This window comes from Giraffa tippelskirchi, chromosome 2, assembly GCF_054371585.1.
Source record: "Giraffa tippelskirchi isolate mGirTip1 chromosome 2, T2T-mGirTip1v1.2.pri, whole genome shotgun sequence".
In the NCBI taxonomy this organism is placed as follows: domain Eukaryota; kingdom Metazoa; phylum Chordata; class Mammalia; order Artiodactyla; family Giraffidae; genus Giraffa; species Giraffa tippelskirchi.
In genome coordinates this window covers 228,463,670-228,485,263 of record NC_137276.1, presented here as the reverse complement: position 1 = coordinate 228,485,263, position 21,594 = coordinate 228,463,670, and the positions used below count along the sequence as shown (strand labels likewise).

At 45.6% G+C, this 21,594-nt stretch overlaps 1 protein-coding gene and 1 long non-coding RNA gene across 5 annotated transcripts in view; one reads left to right on the top strand and one right to left on the bottom strand.

Annotated features, from left to right (window-relative positions):
- RUNX1 (RUNX family transcription factor 1) overlaps window positions 1–21,594 on the top strand; it is a 273,518-nt gene that overhangs the window by 9,920 nt on the left and 242,004 nt on the right. The window lies entirely within an intron of this gene.
- Window positions 483–19,865, bottom strand: LOC145532900 (uncharacterized). The gene is made up of 4 exons (XR_014073697.1): window positions 18,998–19,865; window positions 5,239–5,362; window positions 748–1,198; window positions 483–577 (listed from the first exon to the last, which is right to left on the bottom strand). It is a non-coding gene; the product is annotated as an uncharacterized LOC145532900 (long non-coding RNA).

The window sequence follows — 21,594 nt, the reverse complement described above, 5'->3', positions numbered from 1 at the left end:
TGGTTCTGATGAACGCTCTTTCATTCTTGATTTACTGAAAGCAAAATAGGCAGGAGATGGGATGGAGTGGGACAGGGAGCCTGTCAAAAGGGAATCAGGGTCACACCTATTTTCAGGGTCAAAACCCAGAAGCACACTTGACTGTCACAGTGTTACAAAAAACAACCAGCTTTGTATAGACCGAGTGTTGCTTATATAAAAGCCGCCACACCTGGCCCCTGGGTTGATGTATCTACTAGTAACTGGAAATAGTTTCCTTTTTTTTCTCTTCCTCGCTCTTTTGAATTCTCAAAACCCCACAACCCAACCCTCTACACCTTTATTGTTTTTAAGAGAATTCTTTTCTACAGAATTTCTGGAGGGAAATTTTCTTTTAAGTCACCCTCCTTAAATTTACCCAGGGATGTTTTATCTCTGATTGAAAGACAGCAACCAGATAATACCCCCTCTATCTGGGAGATAGAACACTTATTCATACCTTGTATTTCCCCAAGTTACAGATTATTTTTGCTTCGTAATTACAGGCCTGTCTACTTCCTGAGTCTGGATGCAAATCTACTTCCCTGAAAGTCAATGCCTTTAAAAAAAAAAAAGCCTTTATTCAGTTTTTCCCTGAAATAAGAAATAATGTAAATCTTTCATCTCGCTTTGCTGCAAGATCAGTGAACATGGAGAATCGTTGATTTTGTGGAAGACACTGCCCTCCCAGCCCGCGGCCCTTCTGTGTCTAGTTTCAGATGGACTTACCTTAAAGAGTGGGATCTCCCAGACAATTTCGGGGGGCCCAAGGTAAAAGGTCACTCAAAATAGAAATCACAGTTGGCTAGTTGGGCTTGTTCAATGGCTCTGCTGCTTTCAAGACTGATGCTTCTTTGTGTAAATTTGCCGCCTATGCTAAACTGATTCAAAGCTAAGGACTCAACTTGTTCAGTCTTGAAGCCATGTCCATTGGAAGAAATATGTCACTGACATTTTGCAAAACTTCTGCTCACCTTCCTTGCCAACCATCTGATTTTTACTCCTGGTCTTTTGGATGTCCTCTGTGAAGAGTAGGACTCCTAAAATAAACCCTTTCTGATAGGGAACAAAATTATAAGATATGAGCCATAAATCAAATATAGCCTCAGACCTCAAAGCAAGCCTCTATTTCCTCTTCTTCTTGAGAGCCATATTGGTCCTGAACAGCATGTAGGTTTTTCTGAAAATGTATAAGAATTCAGACTTTTTATTAGTAGGATATCTTAAAGAAAGACCTAGAAAATATTCCAGTGTTCAACTTGCCAGATAGGGATATATTAAAAAGAGCAAACAAAAGTCAGAACCCTGGGATTAACAGATACACACTACTGTATATAAAATACATAAACAACAAGGATGTACTGTACAGCACAGGAAACTATATTCACAGTCTTGTAATAACCTATGTTGAAGGGTGTGAAAGACCTGTGATGGAAAAGAGTCTATGTGTGTGTATATATATATACACACACGTGTATATATACATACACACACACATAGCTGAATCACTTTGTTGTACACTTGAAACTACACAACATTGTAAAACAACTGTACTTCAGTAAAAATTAAAGTTAGAACCCTGAGCACATGGCTCACTATTAGGTGGTCACAGGCTGTTGTGAATGGAGTTTTTTCAAGGAGGCCAAGCACTGTGTCAGAAAATCTTTCATTGTTCAGTGAAGGAACAATTTTCATCTTCTGCGCCAAAAAAAAAAGAAAGATCACGTATAACCTTTGATGTTCATTTTTATTACAGCTTGAAAACATGCAAAACAGAATGTAGACAAAAATACATTAGTTTGGATGCTATTTTTCCGGGAGCAGTTTCAACACCGGCCAGTTTGCTGTTTTATTACACGGCTTCTGTTTGCACTTTGAACTGTGTGCTTGAGGCCGTTCACTCCACACCATCTGCAAGCTGCATCTGTGCAGCCCCATCCGCCTCGCTAACAGTCACAGCTGAACTTGACATTAACCCACTTTGAAAGTATACAATCTGTAAACTCTGAAACTGCATATAGATGTATACACACACGCACACACACACACAGCCCATGCAATAGTCTGGAGGAATTAGGAGGAAGGGAAAAATTAGCCATATCTTTTATGAGTTTGCTGTCTTGTCTCTGCCTTTTGCAGCGCCGGCTGAGTAATATAGAGGGATTAAGTGAGGATGAAATGATCTAGGTACTGATGGGTATGAACAGAAACTCACACTGCTGTTTTATTATTATTGACTGACTTCACCGTTCAGAAAAATCAGGATGGCTAGGACTCCCAAAGTCTGAGAGGAAAGAAACAATTACTGAACAACTGTAAGCAAATATTAGGGCTGAGAAAGGGATGGGGTAGTATAAAGAAGTACAAACACCAACAGTGGAAATTCTGTTCAACTGCCAATCATCCCACATCATTACTTCATATTAAAAAAAAAAAAAACAAACACTACACCTCCTACATGCTTCCCACTAGATTGTGTTCAAAACAAAGAAGCAATTGTATCCTAGAGGTGGATGAATCTGTTTAAATAACAAATGAACTATGAGACATATAACCTATGAGATATTGTCACATGTGATGCATTCTAAAGTATGTGTGTGTGTTTTCTGTATATAGTTCTATCTAGTTTCCACTGGCATCTGAAATTATATAACTGTTATATATAAAAGTATATAACTATAAAAATATAAAAAATACTATATTTTTGGCTGGAATCATGTTAGACACCTCTGTGCCTTAGGGCACCAGAGACATTCCCTTGTCAGAGGTCCCACCATTGGCTCAGTGCCTGAGTCAGAACTGGAAATTGGGTCAGCTCTGCTCCTGACCTTAGAGTTTTGCAGACACTGGACTTCAGGGGCTGATTCCACCTAGGAGCCTAAATACTCAGCAGACTCTTCTCCTAATCACCTTTATTCCATCACCTCGGTCAGACGCCACAGCTCTTGTCAAGCTGAACCCCTTGTTCTGTGTGGAAACATCAAGTAGACGATTTCTGTGGAGCCCACAGGCCCAGAGATCCGCCACAGGTGCACGCAGGAGGCGGAGCCGCCCCACCGGTGCAGCCTGGATGCTCTCTCCTGCCCAGTGGTTCCGGGTGTCATCTCTTACCCAGAAACCCGGCACCACCCAAGCCAAGCATCCACCTGTGCCCACTGCCCTCCCTCCCCCTGCCCCCAAGGCAACTTTACGGTCAACCAGGTCGGTTCTGATGAGCATGTCTTGTGAAATCTGGGCGACCCACAGAAGAGCAAGTGTGTGTGTTCACACAGAGGGACAGAGGGTGTAGGGTGGTGTCCCACCGAGGCTGCCAGCCTCCGGTTCTCAAAGGGATCCCTGGGGAGAAGGGGTTGCTCTATTCTGACCAAATCTGAACCCAGCTATGAGTCCCATCAAGGATATATGTCCTCATGGCACTCTGCATTCAAAGCTCTCACTCTCAAAGGTAGCCTCTCTCAGGAGAAACATCAGTCTCTCTCTCTGTCTCTCTCTCTGTCTCCCTCTCTGTCTGTCTCTGTCTCTCTCTATCTCCCTCTCTCTTTGTCTCTGTCTCCCTCTGTCTCTCACTCTCACTGTCTCTCTCTCTCTGTCTGTCTCTTGTGCAAACACACACACACACACACACACACACACACACACACACACACAGAGGCAGGTATTCAAGTCCCATGCTTTCAGGATTCTAGTGGCTCCTCTTCACCTGAAGCACTCAGGCGATTCAGCAAAGCTGCTTCTGAGTGGACCAGTAACCGCTGAACAGCAAGGCAGTCATTTCCAAACGCTTTTGATCACATCAAATAGAAGCAAAGCTTATTTTAGCATGCCCCCAAACCTATGCCTATTTATTTATTTAGAAATTTCATGCCTATACTACTGTACTCATAATTATAGTATGCTCAGTGTACAGCACATCCCCAAAATAGAAATTAAAATAAGGTGAAAACTAAAAAGGCAAATTATGATGGTTTTCCTTCCCCTCCTTCGCTCCTGCATGAATACCTCAGTTTAAATCAGGAGGTCCCCAGGTAACTATATATTTCATGGTCACTGAGACTCAGCTTATATCAGCACCCTTGAGTCCTTCAGCTGGAAGTTCCAATAGGTGTGTTTGGTTTGGTTTTTTATTGACGTACAGTTGGTTTACAATGCTAATTTCTGATGTACAACGAAGTGATTCAGTTATACACCTATATATAAATATATTCCTTTCTGTCTTCTTTTCTATTATGTTTCATCATAGGATAATCAATATATATAGTTCCCTGTTCTCTATATTCGGACTTTGTAGCTTATCCCTTCCACAGATAATAGCTTATATCTGTTAACCCCAATCTCCCACTCCACCCCTCCCCCAACTTCCCACTGGTGTTGAAGTAGCAACTCTACTCCAGAAGGAACTGTGTATTCTTCAGCCCCAGGCCCTTCTCTATGAAATGTCATCGGTGCAGAAGCCATGAGGTGGACAGACCTGACTAGTCAGTAGGTCAGGAAGCAGGGAGCCCAGAGTTTGAGGCCAGGAGATTGGTTCCTATCCCCTGTGTGACCTTGACCTGCTTCCCCAACGTTGCAGAGCCTGGGTTTCTTATCTGTAAGTGGGTGCAATGATCTGGATGGTTGTCAAAAAGATTGGAGATAATATATACAAAGTAATGGACACAGAGAAGAAGTCAATAAGGAAAGGTAACTGTGGGAGATGCCACTGAAGGTGTCTAGAATGGAGGCAGGGCAGGAGCCTCTGCTGAGCCCGGAACATGGCCTGGTAGCTGTGCCAGGAAGAGCACCACATAGCAGAATGGAGAATTGGGTCTCTTCCTCTCTCCACACAGCCGTGCAGAAATGGTCTTAGTGCTCCACGGCAGAAGGCTGAGCTTACAAATATTAAAGCTGACCACGTGCTTGCTAAGTCGCTTCAGTCATGTCTGACTCTTCACAACCCGATTGACTGTAGCCCACCTGGCTCCTCTGTCTGTGGGATTTCCCCCACAAGAATACAGGGCCATGCCCTCCTCCAGGGGATCTTCCCGACCCAGTGATCGAACCCCCATCTCTTATGTCTCCCGCATTGGCAGGTGGCTTTTTTAACCACTAGAGTCACCTGGGAAGTCCTCTGCAAAGCTGATCACAGCAGCGGGTAATGTTTATTGAGCATGTACTATGTGCCAGCCCTGGCACTCTATCCAGCTTTTCCTTGTGTCACCTCATTAAATCCTTCACACAAACCTGTGAGTAGGTCACCTCATTGCTAATCTTCTTTTTATTCGGGGGCGTGGCATGCAGAGATGAGGTAACCTGAGGTTAGGCTTCTGGTAAAGGAGGGAGCCAGGTTCAAATGGAGGCGTTCTCTCTGCAGGGAGAAGAGTGGCTGTTACTGTTCTCTCAGTATAACACAGCAGAGAGCCGAGCTGTGTGGAGTTAAAGACTTGTGTTGAACCTCAGGTGGCCTCAAGCTGGGGCCACTGTCCACTGGCAAGTGCACTCTCCTGGACGGCTGGCATGCCTCTGGACACATTTGGTGGCTTTAGGTGCCCACCATTGGTATGAATGCCTCCCCTGGCCACTAGCTACATCCTCAGGGCCCCTCCCCATCAAAGCTGCCCCCTGAGAGAGAGAGAGACATCCTGGCGGCTCCAGGGTTGCCCATGAAGGATGCCGCTCTAAGCCAGCAGTGCTCAAACAAGCGTACATCAGAATCACCCGTTCCCACGATGATGGTGATAGGCTGGCTGAGGGTGGGAGTCGGGGGAAGCCATGACTAAGCCTTTCTTCCCAACCAGATAGTTGTCAGTTTACCAGTCTGGCCATTCATCTAGAGTAAGACTAGTTTGATTTAATGAGGCACTTCCTGAAAAACCCTTTAGGAGGCGCTAGTTCTGGGGATCATGTAAAGCTGACCCTGAACTTGGAAGACTTGGCGAGATAGCACTTCTTTTAAATTCTGTGTCTAAGGTGCCTCTCTTGCCCCATCCTGGTCCACATCCTGGGACCCACATATGGAAGAACCCACCAAACGATGCCCCCCACCTCCCGCACAATCAGGGACCTCAGACCCCAGTCCATCCTTCAGGAAGCCAGGGAGCCTCTGGGAGCCCACCTGTCAAAACCCTCACTCTGGCCAGGGTTTTCAGTGATGCTCCCAGCAAGCATTCACATCCAACTATTCCCATGGTTGGGATAAAAACTCCACCCCTAAGCAGGTGATTAGCAAAAGTGGCCTCACGCCCTCCTGACGACAGATCACCCCCCTACCTCATCACAAGCCCTCAGTTGCAAAGCCAGAGGCCCCCTCCCTGGTGGGCCTTTGGGAATCATCTCTCTGTCCTTCTGTAAATATCTGTCACCTCAAAAGTCCACATCTCCAGCCCTCTGACATCATTACAAATCCTTCTCTCAAGCAGGTGGGTTTGAGGTTTTCTTTTTTTTTTCTCTCTGACCTTATTTGTACAAAAGGCATTTCTCATCTGATTATTCTCCAGCGAGTTACCACAGGGTCGCACAAAGTTCCTTCCCTTTCTCCTTGGGCTCCACGTGGCAAAGGACACAATAATTAATTACATGCCCACCCCCACCCTTTCACCCAAGCCAGCTCCCAGCCAGCCAGCGAGAGAGTCGCCTGCTTGCCTAGAAGCAGGGAGCCCGGCCAGCCTCTAATTGTTGTTATGCAAACATTGTAATGGGAACAAATTAAAAGGCGCTCAGGCTAATTATTCTTCCCAATAAAAAAATAATAATAATAAACTAATAAAGCTCCTTTGGAAAGGTGACTCTGTGTTAGACTCAATTTCCTTATACAGAGTATAAAGGGAAATAAAAATTTCATGGCATGAATTGAAAGATTATCGCTGGGGAATTCTTGTGACTCAGAAAATGCCCTTGCCATGCTTAGAGCCTGCTGCCTACACCCCAGGGCCTGGCCTGACCCCCAGCTCCACTTCCCTCCCTCCTTCTTCCATCTTCCCTCCGTGAGTTCCACTTGACCTTTACTCAAGGTGAGTTCTTTCTGGGGAATCCTGGCCTCAGGTCCAAGCTGACCCCCTCCCCTGACAGTGGCCGCCCTCTGAGGCCCAGCTCCCCACCCCAACCACCACTGTTTCATGTGATAGATTTTACCCATGTCAGTTTCCAGGTGGCTCAGCTGGTAAAGAATCTGCCTGTCCAATGCAGGAGACATGGGTTCAATCCCTGGGTTGGGAAGATCCCTTGGAGGAGGAAATGGCAACCCACTCCAATATTCTTGCTGGGAAAACCCCACGGACAGAGGAGCCTGGTGGGCTACAGTCCATGGGGTCGCAAAGTATCGGACACAACTGTGTGGCTGAGCATGCAAGCACACACACACGTTCGGGTTAGAACCCAACAGGTCATTGACACAGCAGCAGTTGTTTCAACACAGCCTCTTCCCTCTAAATCAGCTTTTTACTGGGACCTCACAACCTGAAAGAGTGAAAAGCTGAGGGACCTTGACCTCACAGCTTCACGTCAGCCTGGACCACCCCTGTGGCCTGGGCCTGAGCACGGGTTCTGGAAAAGTCCACAATGCGGGAGAGAAGAGAGGGGGTCCTCTGTCTCCTTAGAGAACCTGCCCCACTCTCCCACCTCCCTACCTCCCCACGCGCCCAACCCCAACTCCTCGCGGCCCCCAGACTCAGTTACATCCTGCTTCCGTCACACTCCTGTTGGGAAAGCTTCCGGTCTTCACATGAGATAATTAAGTGACACTGTTGCTTATAAATGATGACAAGCACAGCTAACATTCGCCAATGGTTTATAATGTGTCAGGCATGATCCCTCCTTCATCTCTTTTAATCAAAAAACTTGTGAGTAGGTACAACTCCTTTTTTTTTTGAAAGTGACTGTTGTGGGTTTTTTAATTAATTGTTATTGGAATCCAGAAAAATAACATAGATGATCTTATTTGCAAAACAAAAATAGAGACACAGATGTAGAGATAAGCACAGCTCTTAATACCCAATTGATAAAGATTTTAAGAGGAGGATGTAGCGGAGATGGGTGAAGAAATTTGCCTGGCCACACAGCTAGTAGGAGGCCAACCCCGGTGGGGAGCATGGACTCTGTGCCTTACTCACTCACTCCCACCTTACAACGTGGGCAGAGCCTCTGTGGGTAAAGCCAGCTCTGTTTCCTGCTGTGTTGCCTTGGGCAGACAGCCTCACCTCTCTGGGCCTCCCTTTGCTTCATCTGCACAGAGTAACGGTGATGATGCTCACCTCATAGACAGTCTTGAGACCTGAGTTAGGAACACCACGGGACACCTCGCGTTGATCTTACTGATTGGAAAGTGCGTTTTCTTTCTATCTGAGTTGGCCTTGTGCATTAGACACCATTCAGTTTGATGTTCCCCTTTCCCTCTTTACACAGTAAGGCGCCCACAAATCCCCAAAGTGAACCCTGATCCCATCATTCATGTGACTGTGCTTGGGTGTCTAATGCCTCCTGGCCACTGGCTGCCAAGGACTGACTGATGTGTGGGGTGAGGCGTGCAGTGACGGAGGAGCCTGGGGCTGATGCGGGGTCTCTCCTGGGGCTGTGTGCACCCTTGCACCCAGGTCAACCCCTCCCTGGAAAACTAAGAGGCAGCTGCCTGAGATCTCTCAGTCCTGTGTTCTTTTTTTTTTAGCTTTTTGTTTCATTTTTGGGGTTTTTTTTTTTTTATTGCAGCATAGTTGTTTTACAATGTTGTGCTAGTTTCTGCTGTACAGCAAAGTGAATCAGCTATGTGTATACATATATCCAGTCTTTGTCACCACAGAGCACTGAGTTGAGTTCCCTGTGCTACACATTGACTTCTCATTAGTTACCTATTTTATATATAATATCAATAGTGTATATATGTCAATCTCATCTCCCAGTTCATCCCACCTAGCCCCCTTCCTCCCTTGGTGTCCATACAGTTGTTCTCTATGTCCACGTCTCTATTTCTGCTTTGCCAATAGGTTCATCTCTACAATTTTTCTAGATTCCACATAGATGCATTAATATACAATATTTGTTTTTCTCTTTGTGACTTACTTCACTCTGTCTGACAGTCTCTATGTTCATCCACATCTCTGCAAACGACACAGTTTTGTCCCTTTTCATGGCTGAGTAATATTCCATGGTATATATGTGTCACATCTTTATCCATCCCTCTGTTGATGGACCTTTAGATTGCTTCCATGTCCTGACTATAGTAAATAGTACAAAAGATACATGTACCCCAGTGTTGACTGCAGCTCTGGTTTTCTAAGGAAGGCATCCGGCATCATGCAGCCTGACACTTTGCCCTCTGTTAACTTCACCAGTGTTGACATGGGAGTGGGCTCCTTCTTTGTTGAGGGGACCTGTGTGTCACAGGAAGTGTAGCTGTGACTTGGGTCCACACCCACTAGATGCCAGTAGCTCCACCTCTCCAAGATGTGACAACAAAAACTGCAAATATAGTCCAATGTCCCCGAGGGCTACAGTCACCCTGTTTGAGAACTACTGGTCCAGAGAACCCTTAGGAACCAGTCCATTGTGGTCACTTCCCATTTATTTATGGGACAAAAAAATAAAAAAATGTAGAGGAGACTGAAAAAGTTTTAACTCAACATTCAAAAAACTAAGATCATGGCATCTGGTCACATCACTTCATGGCAAATAGAGGAGTAAATAATGCAAACAGTAGCACACTTTATTTTCTTGGGCTTCAATATCACTGAGGATGGTGACTGCAGCCATGAAATTAAAAGACATTTTTCCCTTGGAAGAAAAGCTATCACAAACCTAGATAGAGTATTAAAAAACAAAGACATTACTCTGCCAACAAAGGTTCGTCTAGTCAAAGCTATGGTTTTTCCAGTAGTCATGTATGGATGTTGGACCATAAGAAAGCTGAGCATTGAATAATTGATGCTATTGAACTGTGGTGTTGGAGAAGACTCTTGAGAGTTCCTTGGACTGCAAGGAGGTCAAATCAGTCAACCCTAAAGGAAATCAACCCTGAATATTCATTGGAAGGACTAATGCTGAAGTTGAAGCTCTAATACTTTGGCCACCTGATACAAAGAACTGATTCACTGGAAAAGACCCTGATGCTGGGAAAGATTGAAGGCAGGAGGAGAAGGGGACGGCAGAGGATGAGGTGGTTGGATCACCGACTCAATGGACATGAGTTTGACCAAGCTCTGGGAGATGGTGAATGACAGGGAAGCCTGGCGTGCTGAATTCCATAGGGTTGTAAAGAGTCAAATATGACTGGGTGACTGGACAACGAACCACAGCAATGATTTGATCCTCCACAGCACGGTTGTACTCCTACATCAAGTTTGAACCCTGGTCCCACCCCATCCCTTCTTGTTGATTCAAGCTGTCTGTGACAGTTAGCAGTCCATGAGCAGGAAGCTTGAGAGCAGAGTGATCAGTCATATTCCCCATAATTAAAAGCAGAAACTAAAACTATCCATGATTTCCAGGACACACCAAAGAGAACTAATATGCTAGGATTACTTTCCAGTGCAAGCCGGGCCTGTTAACTCAATCTTTAATAGTTTTTCTACTGAATAAACTAGGGCAAGGGAGAGAAAATTAGGCACTCCTAGAGCAATGCCTCTAGTTTGCTTTGGTTGATGTGCATGCATGAATGTTCAGTCGTGTCCAACACTTTATGACCCTATGGACTGTAATCCACCAGACTCCTCTTTTTCATGGGATTCTCCAGGCGAGAATACTGGAGTGGGTTGCCATTTCCTCCTCCAGGGGAACCTCCCAACCCAGTGATCAAACCCAAGTCTCCTGAGCCTCCTGGCAGGCAGATTCTTTACAACTGAGCCACCTGGGTTAATGTACATAATGATTAAATTCAGAAGACAGAAGTAAGCTGATAAAAAGTGCTAAGAAAGCACTGTTGGAACCTCAAGTTTTTATTGAACAAGCACTATTATGTAGCATTTCCCATGGGCTGGGCCCTGCTGTAAGTGCCTTACAAACAGAAACTCATGTCATCATTGTCACCTAGACAGCAGAGACAATTAGCCTCCTTTTTACACATGAGTGACTAAGGCACAGAGTGGTCAAGAGATTTGTCCAAGGTCACACAGCTGAGAAGTGGCAAGGCTGATTTCAACCGTAGTCTGGTTTTGGATCTTGAACACTTAACTATTGAACTGTGCCTGTTTCCAAGAGATGGTTTTCCAGAGAGGATATAACCTGGACACTCATATCATTTGGAATAAATTCAAAATGAGTAATCTGAGTCTCTAATTACAGACATCATGGGATGGAAGACTATGATTTGATGATGAAAGAGCTCTTAACTCTTGACTCTCCTAACAGTGTGTTAAGAGTTTGAAGCACATGGTACTGTCAGTCTGAATCTTTCCAGTGCCTGATTTTGAATAATTCATTTTCCTTCCCTTTTTGTAGAGGGACTGTTAGCAGATCTTTGATGAGTCTCTTGAAATCTAGAAAATAGATAATCAAAAAGACCAGCTAATGACTGATCCAAGGACCTACAAATCACGGATGATTTGGTCAAAAGTTTCAAAACTCCCAAAGCACTTTCAGTTTCACTTTTCTACACACTATTTTCAAATCCCTTTTAGAAGGATATTTCTCCATGCTTCTCTGCACAATTTCCATCACACCCCAAATTTCTGGTAGCAGGATCACTAAGAGTCACCTAAATGGGCTGTTGATCATTGGAGAGAAATCACTGTGCAGGTTATGAGTGCTGGGACATGTATCCACATGGGGTGCTGGGTACTAGAGCAGGTCTCCTCGTATCCCCACCACAGACATGGACAGACATGATCTGTGTTTGCTCCCTGATGCAACAGGGCTACCAGAGTGATGCTCTGATGAGCAAATCTTCTAGGGTACCCATTGGAGGATCATGCAAAAGACCACATTCTTGTTCTGGCTCATGTTTATTCAGTCCATGAAGCTACTGTAGCACTCACCAAAATGTTATCAATAATTCAAGGTTTTCTGTTTATGGATGCATTCTCCTAGATTCTCTAAATTCTTCTTCGAGAGAAGCTTTTCTCATTTTCATTTTTCTCTTTATTCCCAATACATGGCAGTGTGCAGGCACTCAACAAATGTTGGGTGGATGGATAGATGAACTGCGGGGTGGACCGATGGATGAACAGATGGATGGACAGATGAATAGATAGAACGTTGGCGCTCCATCAGCCTTGTACTTACTGCTGAGCTGTAGAAACCTCAGTGGGTATGAGCAAAAGAGTCCACAGTGACAATTTAACCCTCCACAGCATATTTGTACTCCTACACCTAGTTTGTACCCTGGAGCAACCACGTCAAGGAGCAAGTAACTAGGACCTCCACCCAGACTTGGTTCCCCCTTAAGACCTGTGATCAGCTCAGAATAGGAAGGAATGTATGGGCATATTGGAGCAAAAAAGAGCAGGTGGCAGGGGCCATTTCCACTTCTGCCCAAAGGGTGTTGAGCTAGAAGTCATGGGGATGTTCCTTGTTGGAGGCTAGGCAAGTGTAAGAAGCAGCATTGAAAAATGCTACACAGTCAAGGGGTTTCTTTCTGTTCCTGAGTTGATTGGCTTGTGTTTTAAATAGGATACATATGTGGAAAGAGGAATGCCCATGACCAAGAGTCATAATCACAGGACTGAAAAGGAAGTCCAGTCCATTTCCCACTGGGTTACCTCTACTACACCAAACAAAGACCAGAAAAGATGCTCTGTATTCCTGTCATCTGCTCAAAGAAATTTTAAATGGGAAATCTTAACTATGTCTTTTCCTATTCAGAAGAGGAAAGTATTGGAACATCAGAAACAGCTGGTGGATAACACACAGTAGGTTTTGCCTGAAGTTCTAGGTCTTGCCTGTCTTGGTGAAGTCAGGGACTGAGCATGCATGTGGACTGTCCTGCTGGACATCAATCCTATTGCACCCAGCACCATGTCTCTATATCCTTCAGTTTATTATTGTTGTGTAGTTGCTCAGTTGTGTTCGACTCTTTGTGACCCACCAGGACTGTAGCCCACCAGGCTCCTCTCTCCATGGGATTTTCCAGGCAAGAATATGGAGCAGGTTTCCATTTCCTTCTTCAGGGGATCTTCATGACTCAGGGATCAAACCAGCATCTCCTGCATTAGCAGGTGGATTCTTTACCATCTGAGCCACCAGGGAAACCCATCTTTCAATTTAGGGGAGCATTATCTTCAGTGAAATGTTGGGCAGGTGATATTGTATTATGTGGCTTCCCCTTCCATTCCAAGACTTTGGGCATCTGTTGAATAATTGTAGGGTCTGGTATTCCAAATCACCTCTAACCATTCCCCAAAAGTCCCTCTGCACATAAATCCTCTTTAGCCAAGCCTGAACTCTGGGCACGTGGAAGCACCCAACTTTGTCCATACGCCATATCTGGGCTGGAGAGGAATTCCCTGAAGGTTAGACCTCATCCTTTGCTCCATTCAAGAATGTTCCTTAGTGGATCTTCTGTTCAAATAAATGTCTTCTTACCTTTGTAATTGGCATACTTTTCCTTAATGTTTGGTCTCCTGCTTCCTTCCTCATGGGTTTGTTTGTTCAGATCCTTTCTTTTATTGAGATCATATCTAGGGAACTTCTTGGCAGAGTAGTCCCTCCTCCTTACTTTTCCTAGTTTCTTCTCTATGACTATCATCTTTGAATATCTGAAATCAGTGGTTCTTAAATGGAGAGAGAGGGTGAAAGATGTGGGGGTAGTTTAGTCCCCAGGACAGGTTTGGCAATGTCTAGAGACATCAATGACCTCAGATATGCAGATGACACCACCCTTATGGCAGAAAGTGAAGAAGAACTAAAGAGCCTCTTGATGAAGGTGAAAGAGGAGAGTGAAAAACTTGGCTTAAAGCTCAACATTCAGAAAACTAAGATCATGGCATCTGGTCCCATCACTTCATGGGAAATAGATGGGGAAACAGTGGAAACAGTGTCAGACTTTATTTTTTTTGGCTCCAGAATCACTGCTGGTGGTGACTGCACCCATGAAATTAAAAGATGCTTACTCCTTGGAAGGAAGGTTATGGCCAACCTAGATAGCATATTTAAAAGCAGAGACATTACTTTGCCAACAAAAGTCCATCTAGTCAAGGCTATGGTTTTTCCAGTGGTCATGTATGGATGTGAGAGTTGGACGGTGAAGAAAGATGAGCGCTGAAGAATTGATGCTTTTGAACTGTGGTGTTGGACAAGACTCTTGAGAGTCCCTTGGACTGCAAGGAGATCCAATCAATCCATCCTAAAAGAGATCGATCCTGAGTGTTCATTGGAAGGTCTGATGTTGAAGCTGAAACTCCAATACTTTGGCCACCTCATGCGAAGGGTTGACTCATTGGAAAAGACCCTAATGCTGGGTAGGATTGCAGGCGGGAGGAGAAGGGGATGACAGAGGATGAGATGGTTGGATGGCATCACCGACTCGATGGACATGGGTTTGGGTAGACTCCGGGAGTTGGTGATGGACAGGGAGGCCTGGCGTGCTGCAATTCATGGGGTCGCAAAGAGTCGGACACGACTGAGCGACTGAACTGAACTGAGAGACATTTTGGGGCTTCCCTGTTTGCTCAGCTGTAAAGAATCTGCCTGCAATGCAGGAGACCTAAGTTCAATCCCTGGGTGGTCATAGCTGGTGGGGAGTAGCAGAAGTACATTGGGGTAGAGACCAGAGGAACTACTGAACATCCTCAAAGGCACAGAACATCCTCGCCATCAACAAAGAATTTGCTTCTGTTGTTTAGTCGCTGTGTCCAACTCCGTAGCGATCCCATGGACTACAACACGCCAGGCTCCTCTATCTTCCAATATCTCCCAAAGTTTGCTCAAATTTATGTCCATTGAGTCCGTGATGCTATTGAAGCATCTCATCCTCTGTCGTCCTCTTCTCCTCTTGCCTTCAGTCTTTCCCAGCATCAGGGTCTTTTTCAATGAGTCAGCTCTTCACATCAGGTGGCCAAAGTATTGGATAACCAGGTCCCACATATGAATAGTTGAGAAATCCAACCACCAAAATGATGGTTGTAAAGACGTACTTCTGCCCTTTATCCTCTCTTGGCATTTTACTTTCTAAAAAGTGCAACCTTCCTGGCTTTTTGAAATTGGGAGAATGACTGTGCCTTTAGAACAAGTATGTGTCAAAGGGTAAATGGGGAACCTGTAAGGCCTTAGAAATTATGTCACTTTGGGATCTCCAAAGACTTCCATGGTTCAGGATCTCTTGTCGGCATCTTAATATTACAAAAAGGAATTCTAATCTGTTTTCTATGTGGAGGAAGGAGCTATTACTGTAAAGAGATGATCTGAAGACTATCATAAGGCCTTTGAGTATCAGAGGAAAAGGAAGAAGACAGAAGAGAACTGAGTATGAAGGAGCATTGAACGTGAAAGTGTTAGCCGCTCAGTCATGTCCAACTCTGTGCAACCCCATGGACTGTAGCCCGCCAAGCTCCTCTGTCCATGGGATTCTCCAGGCAAGAATACTGGAGTCAGTAGCCATTCCCTTCTATGGGGGATCTTTCCAACCCAGGTCTCCCACATAGAAGGAGACTCTTTGCCATCTGAGCCACCAGGGAAGAACCCCAAAAAATATAAGCTGCCGTTTGTGACAGCATAACTGTTAGTCACTTAGACATGTCTGACTCTTTATGACCCCATGGACGGTAGCCCAACAGGCTCCTCTGCCCATGGGATTCTCCAGGCAAGAATACTGGAGTGGGTTGCCATTCCCTTTTCCAGGGCTTCCCAACCCAGGGATCAAATCCAGGTCTCTGGCACTACAGGGAGATTCTTAACCATCTGAGCCACCAGGGAAGCACTGAGAGACCCTAGAGCAGAGGCTGGAAGGAGGAAAACAGGAGAAGGAGTTCTTGGAGCAGAGTCAGGGGTATTACCACGCTGAGGTTGACCAGATGCTGACAGGGCTGTGCCCGAAGCCCAGGAAGTAAGGTTTTCCTACAGAGGTTGGCAGATTCCCTTAGGAGAAAACCTCTGGACAGAAGGGCAGCAGCAAGGTTGGCCAGGAAGAGCAGCAGGCCTGAGGCTAAGATGATAGTAAAGGTGTGGGAAGCAAGGAATGGCATAGAACACGAGGGGACATTCATCCACAGTTGGGCTAGGGAGCAGGGAACCAGGTGTTACTGGAAGTTGCTGGGGGCTTGAATCTCTCAGCAGTCTCTGCACATCATTGCAGCTCCTTGTGAACTATTATTGTTAGGCTGACTTTGAAGACGAAAACACGGATGCTCAGGATTTAGATAACGAAAACCAGCATTACAAAGCTTAGAAAGGTTACGAAAGAAAAACCAGATTTCATGACCAGTAATAACCCTGGCCATGTTAGGATTAAAACAGAGGTATGCTTACAGCTTTCAGCTAAATCATTAAATTACTACCATTCTTTCCATCTATATGTCACACACTGAAATCTCTTCCAGCTTGAGCTTGGAGTTGGGCTATTGACCACCACCAACAGGACAAAAAAAAAAGGAAGGAGGCCAGTCAGATCAAGAGACAGTGGGAAGAGGCCACCCAAGAAATCTAGCAGAGGGGAGTGGGAGTGAAAAGCAAATAGCCACCCCTTGGATCATAGATTTAATAGTCTAGATTTCAAGTAAAATGGAAACTATATTAAGGAAACTATATGAACAAAAGGAAATTCCTTCCCCAAGTCATATAGCAGACAGATGAGCAAGGGTCCACATTCCCTTTTTCTCACTTCCTCTGTGTCTTTTGTGACCATAGAACCAGACTGTCAATGCTCTCATCACCCTTTCCCTTCTCAGCTCCTTTTGATCCTGGGACGCAAGGTGCCAGGTTCATAACACACTGTAAAACATGTCGGTAACGACCCATCGGTAAATTTACTGAGCACGTGATGGGTGTGGGTGACACCATGTTGAAAAAATGGTCTGGAATGCAAAGATCATATGGCATGAAACCTCTCTCCAGAAGCTTACTGTCCACTGAGGGATGCAAAGCCACGCATGAGAAATAGGCTGTGAACAAAAAGAAAAGGGACCAGCCCAGCCCAGTCCAAGAGCCATCACAGAGGAGGAAAATAACTGATTGCTGAATGAGAAATCTCGATCTGAGGAGGGCTCAGAGAGGAAGAAGAAGTCATTTTATACAGAGCTGGGAAGATGAAGGAGATGAAAAGAAGGAGACAGCCGTTCAGAGTGGGTCAAGGAGTGCTCACGGGCAGCGAAGAGGCCACTTCAGCTCACAGGTGAACAGGGAAACCGAAGGCAGAACTTTGAGCACTGCCATAAGAGTGCTGGACTTGAACTTGCAGACCAGGCGGTAGGTCAGAATCCCCTGGAATGTCTGTTAAAATGCAGATTCCTGGATGCCACGAGAAATAAGATTCAAGGGCCTGAGGGTCTGCATTTTAACCGCCCTGTAATTTTAGTCATACTTTGAGAAATACTCAGTAACAGGGAGCCCTTGACTGGTTTTGATGAAGTCAAAATGGAATCTTCATGAAATTTCAGGGCTTAGCAAAATGTAGCAGAAATTTTTTCCACATCTGACAGCACCACCTTTGGCAGGACCTACACATTCTAGATTGTGAACCCTCTCTTGCCATCTTATTCACATGCTGTGGATTTCCTAGTCCAGTCTCTCAAAATCTAAATCTTAGTGCTAATTCAACGTGACTCAAAAATATATACTTTATAGAGCATACTGCAAGATCCTAAAGGAGGTCCGAGATCAAGTTAGGTCCAGAATTTTCAAATATGGGCTCCAAATTCTTACTGCTACCCAAAACTATACTGCTTCTGGAAAATGTGGACATTTGTTGAATTCCAACTGTGAGATGTAAACGTTTCCATCAATAGGAAACTCCGACTAGGTTGGGTTTGGGAGGTTGTGTTTTTACATCTCACCCTCGGGCTTCCTCAATAGCTCAGTTGGTAAAGGATCTGCCTGCAATGCAGGAGACCCCGGTTCAATTCCTGGGATTGGGAAGATCCGCTGGAGAAGGGATAGGCTACCCACTCTGGTATTCTTGGGTTTCCCTTGTGGCTCAGCTGGTAAAGAATCCGCCTGCAATGTGGGAGGCCTGGGTTTGATCCCCTGGAGAAGGGAAAGGCTACCCACTCCAGTATTCTGGCCTGGAGAATTCCATAGACTGTATAGTCCATGGGGTCGCAGAGTCGGACACGACTGAGCAACTTTCACTTCACTTTCATTCCCCCTCTATCTCTGGGCTCAGAACATCATCTCCCCTGAATCCCTGAAGGCGTTGTCTATTAGGATTGAAGAAATCTCTTGGCTCATTCAAGCTTCCCTTCCCTCTGGAACACAAAGGAAGTTTCTTCTCCATTAGCAAGGTGGCCGGTGTTAAACCCAAGCCACAGGAATAAATACAGCTGGACTGAAACTGGATGGCCTGCATTAGGGTTCCTTCTAAATGCGTACTCCTCTGCACGTAGCTTGTAGCCTATACAGAGACTGGCGGCAAGAAATGCGTGGAGAGTGACAAGATAGCAATCTCCCAGAGCCTGGCCATTCGCAGTGTGGTCTTTGGACCAGCAGACCAGCATCACTGGGAGCTGGGTTTAAAACTGCAGACTCTCAGATGGGGGTCCCAGACCTGCAGCGACCAGAGTCTGCAGGTTCACAAGAGCTGCAAGTGATTGGCGTGCACTTTCCAGTTTGCTTGCAAATGAAAATTTTTGTGCAGATTACAGTTTAAGAAGCACCCTCTTCTGTCTCCAACCTTCCCCCCCCCCCATGATTGGGGCTTCTCTGCTTCGGGGTGCTTGCCGAGCAAGACTGGGCAGTGGAATCAGTTGCAGGGCAGGGCGCGGTGGCGGAGGGAAGGCGGGTTGCACTCGCTCCAGCCTCTTGGTCCTCCTTGAAGTCCTCCTAGCCGCTGCACCTGCAGGGTTGTCGCCTCTCCGGGAAGCCCCTTGAAGCAGAGACCCCCCCATCCCCCACCCCGCCAGGCCTTGCCTATAGGGTGGGGCTGCACTACCTCTTTTCTCTCAAAGAGCCTGGGATGCTGACAGCCTCAGATGGAGGCATCCTGTTTGTCGAAAAATAAACCGGCAGTTAAAGCAGGGTTGCGAGAGCGAGAAAACCACAGGCCTGCGCGCCGCTGATAACGCGCGGGCGGGCAGCTTTTGCAGAAGTTCCGTCGCTGCAGCGCGCAGCGCGCCAGGGCCCGCGCCACCGCCTCCTTTCCTGTCTCTGCCGCTCGCGTCCTCGCCGTTTCTGGCTGTTACCTCTGCGCCCGCTCTTTCAGTTACTTCACTCGTTTTTTTTCTAAAGGATCCCCTCGCTGCCGCGCGATGAGGGATGGAGGGACGACTCTCCCGGCCGGAGAGGTGCGCAGATTCACACGGGGGCCCGAAATGTACAAGCTGTCGTGCAAAAAACAGTTTTAGGAGAGACGGACGTTTCTCTTTCCCCTGCAGAGTGTCATGCTTTGACCTGGCTTTTAAAAAGCAGGACAAAGAAAAGGCGGTCCAGATGAGCCACAAAGAGCAAAATCTTGTATAAGAGAGGAGTAACAGAAGCAAATTTGAAAATATCACCCAAGTCCAACATTCAGATTGTTCTCTTGCTTGGAGCAGGCTAACCTGGCCTGATTCCCTGCGGTGAATAGCTAATTACCAATCTTCCCCTTTTGGGGGATATTAAAAGCTCTTTCCCCCTTCGCCTGTTATCAGATAAGCAAAGCAGATGAGAAGTCGGTGGGTAACCACAGGTACAACCACAGGATTCGCTGGAAACCAAACGACTTGACCCTCCAAGGCAAGGGTGTAATTGAGAATTAACCTGAAAATAGGTTCGCACAAGCTGTAAAACACTGTTCTCAAGTCAGTCACTGGGACTTCTCTGAGCTTCAGAAGGACAACCCCTCCACGCCCGGCCCCGCCCCGCCCCCCTCGCCCCCCCCCCCCCCCAAGAACATTACCAGCCGCAGAAGACAGCTCCTACCGGGGCTAATTGAAAATCCAGCAGAAGGAGACCATCTTGCTTTCAAGGGGTCCTGATTATCGCTGGGGCCACTAGCTACCCTGAAGTTTCAAATTTGCTTCTGCTATTCCTCTTTGTCCCAAAAGGCAGGCTAGAAACAGACCACACCCGTTCATTCATGTTTCAGTGTTCATGGTGAGTAAGGACCCTGGGTGAAGAAGAATCTACCTATTTTTCAGGATTTCCAGAGAGTTCTGTCATTTTTCCTCTTCCTCCCCTAGCAACCTCTTCCGATTTTCTTCTGTTGAGCAGTTCTCCACAGGAAATCACTCCTCAGACCCCTTATTAGGGAGCTCCTGTTCCCATTTCTGTGACCTTTGTTCTTTTATCTCAGGGGTGGCCTCATGTGGTTGAAGTTCTTTAATTTTTTTTGTTTTGTTTTGTTTTTTGATTTTCCTTTATTTAGTTAGTTATTGACTATGAAAGAAGAAAACAACTATTTTTAGGGTACCATTTACTTTTATTTTTGTTTTTTTGGGGGGTGGGGGAACTCACTCTTGCTGTATCTTTTTTAAAAATTGATTAAGTTTTCATTGGAGTATAATTGCTTTCTAGTGTTGTGTTCGTTTCTGCTGTACAACAATGTAGATCAGCTATATGTATAATATATCCCCTCCCTCTTGAGCCTCCCTCCCACCCCACTAGGTCTTCACAGAGCAGAGCTAGGCTGTTTGTGCTATACAGCAGCTTCCCACTAGCTGTTTTATTTGGATCAAACAAAAGAACTTCATTGAAGTTCTTTTGTTTGATCCAAATAAAAAGAGGGCCCTATACATTCTGGCTGATCTAGGTATAGACAATGTAACTCAACTGTACAATGAAATAAAGGAGTGAAACTCAAGTCAAAGGATGGTTAAGTGAAAGGAGTGAAAACTCAAGTCAAAGGGATAGAGGAGAGGTTGAGATGGGCTGACGTGAGCCAGGTAGGATTGATGAGATACAGTCTGATGGGGAACACTGGCTGTCTCCTAAGACTGATTTAGGGCATAGGAGGTTCTGGGTAGAGGGAGTAACACTACTGCTCAGGTGGGAAGGGCCAATGGAGAGCTCTGGATACACTTAAGGAGGAACTTCTTTTGCGGGCAATTGCCCCAATTGATGCGTCATCTGCAGACTTCATTGAGATGCCCTAAATGGGCTTTCTACCTCATTTAAAAATGATCATAAACAAATGAATACAAAGATTGTGACTACAAAATAATAGATCTGATTTTAACTATGTATTGTGGAATTTACACATCTATAATTGCAGTGTCCTTCAAAGTAGTCCCCTGGGGGAAGTATACCATCTTTCCAACAGCTGTCTTATTATTTTAAGCCTTTTGGGAGCTACTCTTTTGAAATGATTTTCAGGGCGGTTTATTGGTAAAAGCAAATAAGATAATCTCATGACTTTTAGATCCACCTCATTTTTGACCCAGACAAGCATTACCAGGCTTCATTAGCTACCTGATTTATCACTAGTTTCTGGATTAAATGGCTTCTGGATGTTTCTAAAGATTAAATCCATTGCTGATGTTCCAGACATTGTGGTCATTCCCGAAAGTATGCTCCCTCCTCCTCTAAAAAAAGAGTTCTACTGGATGCTGA